At 38.5% G+C, this 7836-nt stretch overlaps 3 non-coding genes across 3 annotated transcripts; all 3 read left to right on the top strand.

Annotated features, from left to right (window-relative positions):
* Positions 1–2530: 2530 nt before the first annotated feature.
* Positions 2531–2641, top strand: trnal-caa. The gene is made up of 2 exons: positions 2531–2568; positions 2596–2641. It is a non-coding gene; the product is annotated as a tRNA-Leu (tRNA).
* Positions 2642–2997: 356 nt separating this feature from the next.
* trnal-caa lies at positions 2998–3108 on the top strand. Its single transcript has 2 exons — positions 2998–3035; positions 3063–3108. It is a non-coding gene; the product is annotated as a tRNA-Leu (tRNA).
* A 325-nt stretch (positions 3109–3433) lies between these two features.
* Positions 3434–3544, top strand: trnal-caa. The gene is made up of 2 exons: positions 3434–3471; positions 3499–3544. It is a non-coding gene; the product is annotated as a tRNA-Leu (tRNA).
* Positions 3545–7836: the final 4292 nt, after the last annotated feature.

The following is a 7836-nucleotide window of genomic DNA, read 5'->3' on the forward strand; positions in this document are numbered from 1 at the left end:
TTATAAAATCACAGTTCAGGATCATTTGCTTCTCTGGAGGCTGTTAAAGTCAGATGGGTTTGTTCTGAACTGCCTGCGTTTTAATAAAGTCCAATAAAGTAGAGTTAAATAGAGCGAGAGAGGTGACACAGCACACATGGCTGAATTTGCTAAATTGTGGCGTTTGTTTCAAATTGCAATACCAGGCGGGTGGGACTTTAAGATGTAGGCTATAAGATGGACAAAGGCATAGGATTTTGTTACCTGGCACAATATTTAACAGTCAGGGTAATATCACTCACACTTTCATGTAATATTCATGTCATTTTGTTTGATTGTAATACAAAAAATACAAATAAACCTGTATCATTTCTTTTGCAAAGATCAAATGTGATCACTCTCCGTACCTGGTCCATCCCACCAATCATTGTCTTCTACTTATCCAAGATCGGATCACAGTCGACTAATAGGATATTCCAAACATCCAACTCCCCAGCCACGCTTTTCACCCATGACAATGACCCAAGATGTCTGACATACTCTATGACATACTATATCTCCATGGGCTTTTCTGACTTTGTGGACATTGTGGACTCACGTGATTTGAAAATGAGTATGTACTCGTTCTAACAGAGGATGTCAGTCAGGTGTACACACTGCTCAAAGACTGTGGTCACATGTGTCCCAGAACACCTCAGAAAATGATCTGAGTGGTCAGATCTCAATGTGACTTGGGCAAGTTCACTTGTACTAAGAGCTGTCCACTTGCGATCAGATCACCCAAGACACAATGCTAGATAATATGAACCGGGCCTACAAGTTGTAAACATTTCTTTTTTAATAAAACTCCTAATGAATTTCAAGTGGAATATTTAATTCCATCATCTTTGACAAGTTAGATTACTTCCAACCCCAGTGAGAATACCTAATGTTATATACTGTATATCATTAAGCCCAATGAGACAAATTGTGACAGTTGAATATAGGCTATACAAATACAATTTGAATGAGTGATTGATTGATTTAGTAAACCTGCAATAACAGATTTTAGTGGCCATTTGTGAACACAACACTGACATTGTCGATCACTTCTTAAGTTGATATGTCAAACTCGTTGTATATAGTTAACTATTTACACATCCAGCAGATACAGAGAAACATCATCCTTTAACTGAAGTCATGTCTCTGGCTGCCTGGCAAGTGTAAGTCCAAAATTCCATCTCTTCCAGCTCTGCTTGTGATCTTCACTAACTCCCATGGGAAATATTTGGCTCTGTAGCAACCTCATACTTTCACTTTTCAGTTAACTGGGTGCACCTCGCTCAAACTGTCTGATACATCAGTCCTGCTACTAACCCTACCTTCACGAAGGTTCTAACGAAGCTGTAGTTAGTGGCGGTGTTTAATTGTCTTGCGTTATATTGACAGGTAATAATAGAAACAGCCCTTTTTTTGATGCGATACAGGTCAAGAACACCACAAACTACCACTTGCAAAATTATCATGAATCTTATCCAAAACTGTCAACCAATTGTCATTGCAACTGAACATCATTAAGGCAAACGCTGGCTTTGTCTACCTGCTGTTTGTGCAGGACAATAAACCAAAAGAGAAAAGCTGCAGAATTTAAAACCAAAACCCTGAGCTGAAACATGCTCTGTTATTCTCTCTGGGTTCAGCACATACAGACTTCACATTATGATTGACGACATGACAGCTCCGGGTGGCTGGCAGCAGTATAGGTCAAAAACCTTGCCTCCTCCATGTAAGTGAATGGGACATGAACTGAACTATGAAGTCAAAGTACACGTTATATACATTTTTCTGAAAGATGTCCCAAGTGTTCATTTTCCCAGTGAGTTAGTTATTGATGCTATAAAAAAAACTATCATGTGCTGAAACCTGATTGACAGATGAGACTGACTCACGATTGGACGAGTGTGTGTATCGACAAGACCGCAAAACCATGGCTCCATCCCCCAATCGCTACTGCACAGTCTCCAAGACACAAGATGGCTTCACATCTGGATAGTGACAGGAAGAGGAGATATGTCATCCATCTATATTTACATTCTATGATTCATCGCTGTGAGCAAACTCTTTCATATAGTCCTGTGATTGTTAATATAAAGAAAGCTTTAAAAGTATGCTACAGACGATATGCACTTTAATTGCAAGGACGCGAACAAGTCTACATCAACAAGGTCTTATAAAGGGGATAGGTAAATAAAGGCAACAGATTTCATTCCAACTCTCGTCTCCAGCACACCTTCAGTTAGAGAGGAACAACGAGGCAGTAAAATCACATACATCCAGTGGATGAAACCTACAGATTGTAGACACTCAGATATGGAAAATGGTTTCTCACGTGTCCTCAAGAGAAATACAGCAAACATTAATAGTGGCTTAATAACCTGCCTTAATAATACCTTAAGGCAGGTTTAGAGACCAAATTGAACAAGACTGAAACCATTCCAACTGAACATTGTAAGAACAGAAAAAAAACTTGATGTAATAAAAGCACAAAATCTTCATTTGAAGTAATTTCCATGTCAGGATGGCCGAGCGGTCCAAGGCGCCAGACTCAAGGACTGAATCCTTCCTGGTCAAAGGGACTTCTGGTCTCCAAATGGAGGCGTGGGTTCAAATCCCACTCCTGACATGTGTTTTACCTCCAGGTGTCTTTGTGAAGTGGGTTTACATTTCAACACTGGTTACATGAAACAAAACAAAAATTAAACATGTACATTTTGACTGAATATTAAATGGTAAAGACTGTGTGACTAACAGAAGAAGCTTAGTATCTTATGTGTGAGGTTTGGGGTCAACAGGGGCCAGTTTCATGTTTGCAAACCAACTTAGTCGCTTAATTTTCAGGAAGATCTGTTATTTCATGTAAATTCATTAAATGTGGTGAATGTGAAATCTTGATAATCTATGTATGACACAAGTCAGGTATGAAATATGATCTCTCGCTGTGTTAAGATCTGGAGGGTATAGGAAATTGATTAGATACTAGTCAGGATGGCCGAGTGGTCTAAGGCGCCAGACTCAAGGACTGACTCCTTCCTGGTCAAAGGGACTTCTGGTCTCCAAATGGAGGCGTGGGTTCAAATCCCACTTCTGACATCTGTTTTACCTCCAGGTGTCTTTGTGAAGTATGTTTACATTTGAACACTGGTTACATGAAACAAATAAAATAAAACATGTACATTTTGACCCAATATTCAATGGTGAAGACTGTGTGACTAACAGGAGAACCTTAGTATCTTATGTGTAAGACAACAGTGGCCAGTTTCATGTTTGTAAACCAACTTAGTCGCTTAATTTTCAGGAAGATCTGTTCTTTCATGTAAATTCATTAAATGTGGTTAATGTGAAATCCTAATAATCAATGTATAAGACAAGTCTGGTATGAAATATGATATCGTTTAGGAAAGTATATAACAAACACGTCAGGATGGCCGAGTGGTCTAAGGCGCCAGACTCAAGGACTGACTCCTTCCTCGTCAAAGGGATTTCTGGTCTCCAAATGGAGGCGTGGGTTCAAATCCCACTTCTGACATTTAGTTTAGACAGACTGAGTAAAATCATAAAAACACATGGTGCAAACAATTAACTCAGTGATTATCAGACTGTGTCAGTGACAACACAAAGTTGATATGTTCATGAAAACATTTTTAAATCAGGTCCGTGCCTTGATTTTGATGAGCATATGATCTCCCGTGCAAATTCATTTAATGTGGCAAAGAGGAAATACAGTTCATATGTATTAAGAATACTCTGTAAGTGCAGAGTGGTCTAGAGGACAGAGAGGACAGATGCTCAGCACTGAGTCAGTTGCATATGTGGCCTCTGTCAGTTATGTGTTAACAGTCTGTGTCACTTTTAGAGGCAACATGAAGCAGCTAAGTCGGTAAATCAAGTTACAAACTTAATTTTCTGATCTTCCATGCAGGTGTTGCAAACAGCTAAGATACACTGTCCAAGTAGTAATTGTGTCATAACAACTCTTGACTCCCAAGTCTGTATGAACAGAAAACAGGATATTTTCACAATGTAAACAATTTTAGTTAGTCTGTCCATTTCTAACGAGATACTATTCAAAAACACAGACATCTACCTTAAGCTACATAATGGGCATGGTGGATCCTAATGCAGCTAAACCATCCATCTGGTACGCCAAAGATAATTGTTACTGCAAACAGAATCACTGAAAATGGTATTTATTGATCAACATGTGTGAGGTGTGGGGTGATATTAAGTGGGATAATGAGATTAAGTTAATGATCACTTCATCTGGATTTCTTTAGTCAATATTTTACATTGAATTTACGGTTTATCAAAGACAAATATAGAGACATTTTCTGTTTTTTTCAGAATGTAATTCATGTCAGAGCTGAAAAGCTTTTAAAACAGAATTTAGACCCCAAGAATATAGTAAAGCTAAGAAAACCAGACTAATAACAACTGACAACAATGCTAATAGCACATTAAAGCATATCGCTCTACAGAAAGTACAGAAGCTGTGAGGTATGGAGGGACAAACACATCGTGGGGGATAGAGAAAGACAAAATACAGCTGAGCAAACCTTGGATAAAGACAAGAGAGCTTAACCAGGGGGGAAGCAGGTGTGTGAAGACAGGATGAGATGAGATTTTCCTCATGTTGGTGACGTCCACTCAGCTCTAAATGTCAAATGATGTCACCACCAAGATCTTATTTTATCACTCAACACTCCCACAGGTTTGTGTGTAGTTGGGTCCTGCTGGGGACACAATGTTGTCTCTTGTGCACAGCTATAACTTGAACCCCCACAGCGACAGTACTGATGTTGTGTTACACACTAAAATACATTTGTTATTCACAAATTAAAACAAGCCGATTTCTTTCCTGAACCCTGGAAAATGTCCACAAAATTGTGCCTGGACATTTTCCAGAGTTTGCCTTTCACGTCTGAAGAAGGCAGCAGGAGATTGTCAAGGTCTGTCCTTCAGGCGAGGGGGTGACGTCTGAGTGGAGCATGCAGGAGGCAGGACATGACATATGAACTCTGCTGCGGAAATCAAGTGCTTTCGTTTACAGCACATCAACACCAGCATCAGCCCTTATCACCAAAAGCTCTTGAATTGTGTTGTCTTTCTGAGTTGACATCTTTGTAAGTGTCTTCTATTTATATGGCTCCTATTTCTCATTATAAGATATTTGTATTCTTTTAGTTATCTACAGTTTTGCTTCTGTTGCATTTATAAAAGGTCATCAACACGCCCACACGTTTGCTGCGAGTTTTAACTGCTGTATTTTCACATAGGCTCTTTCCGACCCTATCGAGAACATTTTATTAGGGGCTGGCAAGAAAATTTCTGGAAAGTGTCTGTAGCAACTGACGCAAACATTTGCGTTCTCACAGCCCCTCCTGGAACATTTCAGGAAAATATCTAATGTCATTGCATGTCTTAAAGGAGCTATACAATGATTTCTGACAAATTCTGTATTGGTGGACAAACTGTAACAGATCTAAATTTTGAAGATGCAGTTTTTCAGTATACATGTGCACGACAACACAAGTGTAATCGTACATCAGAGGATGCAAACACACTGTAAGCCATTTCTTCACACCTTGAACACCTCTTTAAAGGACTAATGGACATAATGGTAACTAATGGTCCTTTGCATGGCTCCATCTCAATTAATAGCTTGGTTTGCATCAAGATCAAGTGCAAAGAGGAGAGACATGCCAGACTTTAGATATCACTCATTGCTTGTAATATTAAACCGACAGTTTGTAGTGACACCAGTGCTTGTTTCCCTACTCTTAGCACATTTACACTAATTTAAGCTTTCAGAACTTGATGTACCGGTGTCAGGTCTCTGGAAAACGTGAAAAATGTTATGTTGAAGAAATCAACAACTGACACTTGTGGAATAAAGAATAGCTGGGAAGTTATCATGAGCAGTGAGAGCAAACATGAACAGAGAAAAGAAAAAGCCCACAGACAAACATCCGAAAATCAAAAATCCGAGGAAGAATTTGAACGGTGTCCATGGAGATTGTAGTGCCGAAGAATCAACAATAACCAACAATAAAGTCTTGAAAGCAAAAATTTAGACCATCTTTGATAAATATTTTCTGTAATGTGTACTCTGACTTTTCAGTTTGGTCCATGTCCCATCCACTAACATGGAGGAGGCGGGGCTTATGACCTATATTGCAGCCAGCCACTGGGGGGGCGATCCAGATGATTTGGCTTCACTTTGGGGAGCTGTCGTCAATCTTTATATACAGTCTATGATTGAGACACTAAATGTCTACAATCATGCATATACTAGCATAGTAGATGTCTCTGTGAGGTTATACTAAGCTCTGAGCTTAATGCTAACATCAGAGTGTTATATACTCACAAATATCACAGTAAACAGTATCTGAATTGTGCGTATTAGCATGCTGACATTTGTCTTTAAAACAGAGAACAGCTGAGGCTCATTGGAATGTCATTAGTTTTGCAGGCATCTGGTCATAAAACCAAAAGTATTGGACAAATTAAAATGTTTAGCAGCTGATTGCTCTAGATGAAAAATTAATGGATCACCATAAATCATTTGGGACAGACTGATCTCAAAAGTAAAATGACAACATCCGTCGTGTCAGCAAATCCCCTAAAATAAAGATGCCTATGTTTACATTGACGTGACAAAGCCCTCTAGTGGCCATAAAAAAGTACATTTTCCGTTTCCCACCATCAGTGAGCTTTACATTTTTTTAAATCTTCACCATCGTACAACCGTAAACATGTCGTAGGAGAAACTTTAACCCAAACCATTAACCATCATTGTGCTTGGACCAAACCTTAACATATGCATTGCCACGCGATCAAACTTAATTTTTTAACAAGGATTTGTAACAGATTTGGAGACCACAGACAAATAATGTCATCCTGCAGTCAGGGGAAACATTAGCGTAGCTGTAGAGGGCAGAGGGATGTATTTTGTTGATAATTTGGAGGACTTGTCGTCAAGGATCCATGAACATCTGTACAAAATGTAGTACAAAGGTCACAGTACCAAACATCACAGCAATTGATCCAACTGTTATTTAAATAGTTCAGTCATAACAATAAAACTATATTATTTTTCTTATTTTCTCCACTCTGACTAATGCATATTCGTTAGCCCACGCGTTAGCAGCTGTTGCAAAAAGGGCCATAACGTGCAGACGTCTGCCTTCTACTTTGAATATGGATGTGAAAATGAAGCATCAGGCAGCAGTGAAGCATAACCAAGCTTTTACAGCTGTGATCAAACATGTAGCAGTCGATCTGGAAATGATGAGAATTTTAATTTCTCAGGATCTGCAAAGAAAAGTACCCACATCTTATCAGAGCTGGAAAAAAGATGTACAATTTGTTCGGAATATAGATTTTTTTTTCTTCAAGGAATCTCCCAAAGTTAATGCAAGCAGTAGAAGTAAAGTCGTCCAAGAACACTTACTTTACAAACTTGTTTTAATGTCTATTCTTAATGCATCAATTATACTTGATTATACTTGTGGTATCCTACTGGAGGTTGTAAGCGAAGAATATATATATATATATATATATTGTAGATATATATTGTATATATGGTATGGTTGTATGGTATGTAACAATGCTTATTATACACCAGTATTATGTGTCACAGACTTGGATGTGCATTTCAATTTGTTTCATTTAATTTTATTGTTATAGTTACACAAAATCGTTGTACACAGTTTTTACCTGCACTCCACATGTAAAACCTGAGACTGGAGGATTCGTTATTCTTTTGTCAGGTTTGTCCAGATAAACGAAGACATTCATGATCTGACCTTTTCATCAAAT

This window comes from Hippoglossus stenolepis, chromosome 6 (genome assembly GCF_022539355.2).
Source record: "Hippoglossus stenolepis isolate QCI-W04-F060 chromosome 6, HSTE1.2, whole genome shotgun sequence".
NCBI classification, from domain to species: Eukaryota; Metazoa; Chordata; class Actinopteri; order Pleuronectiformes; family Pleuronectidae; genus Hippoglossus; species Hippoglossus stenolepis.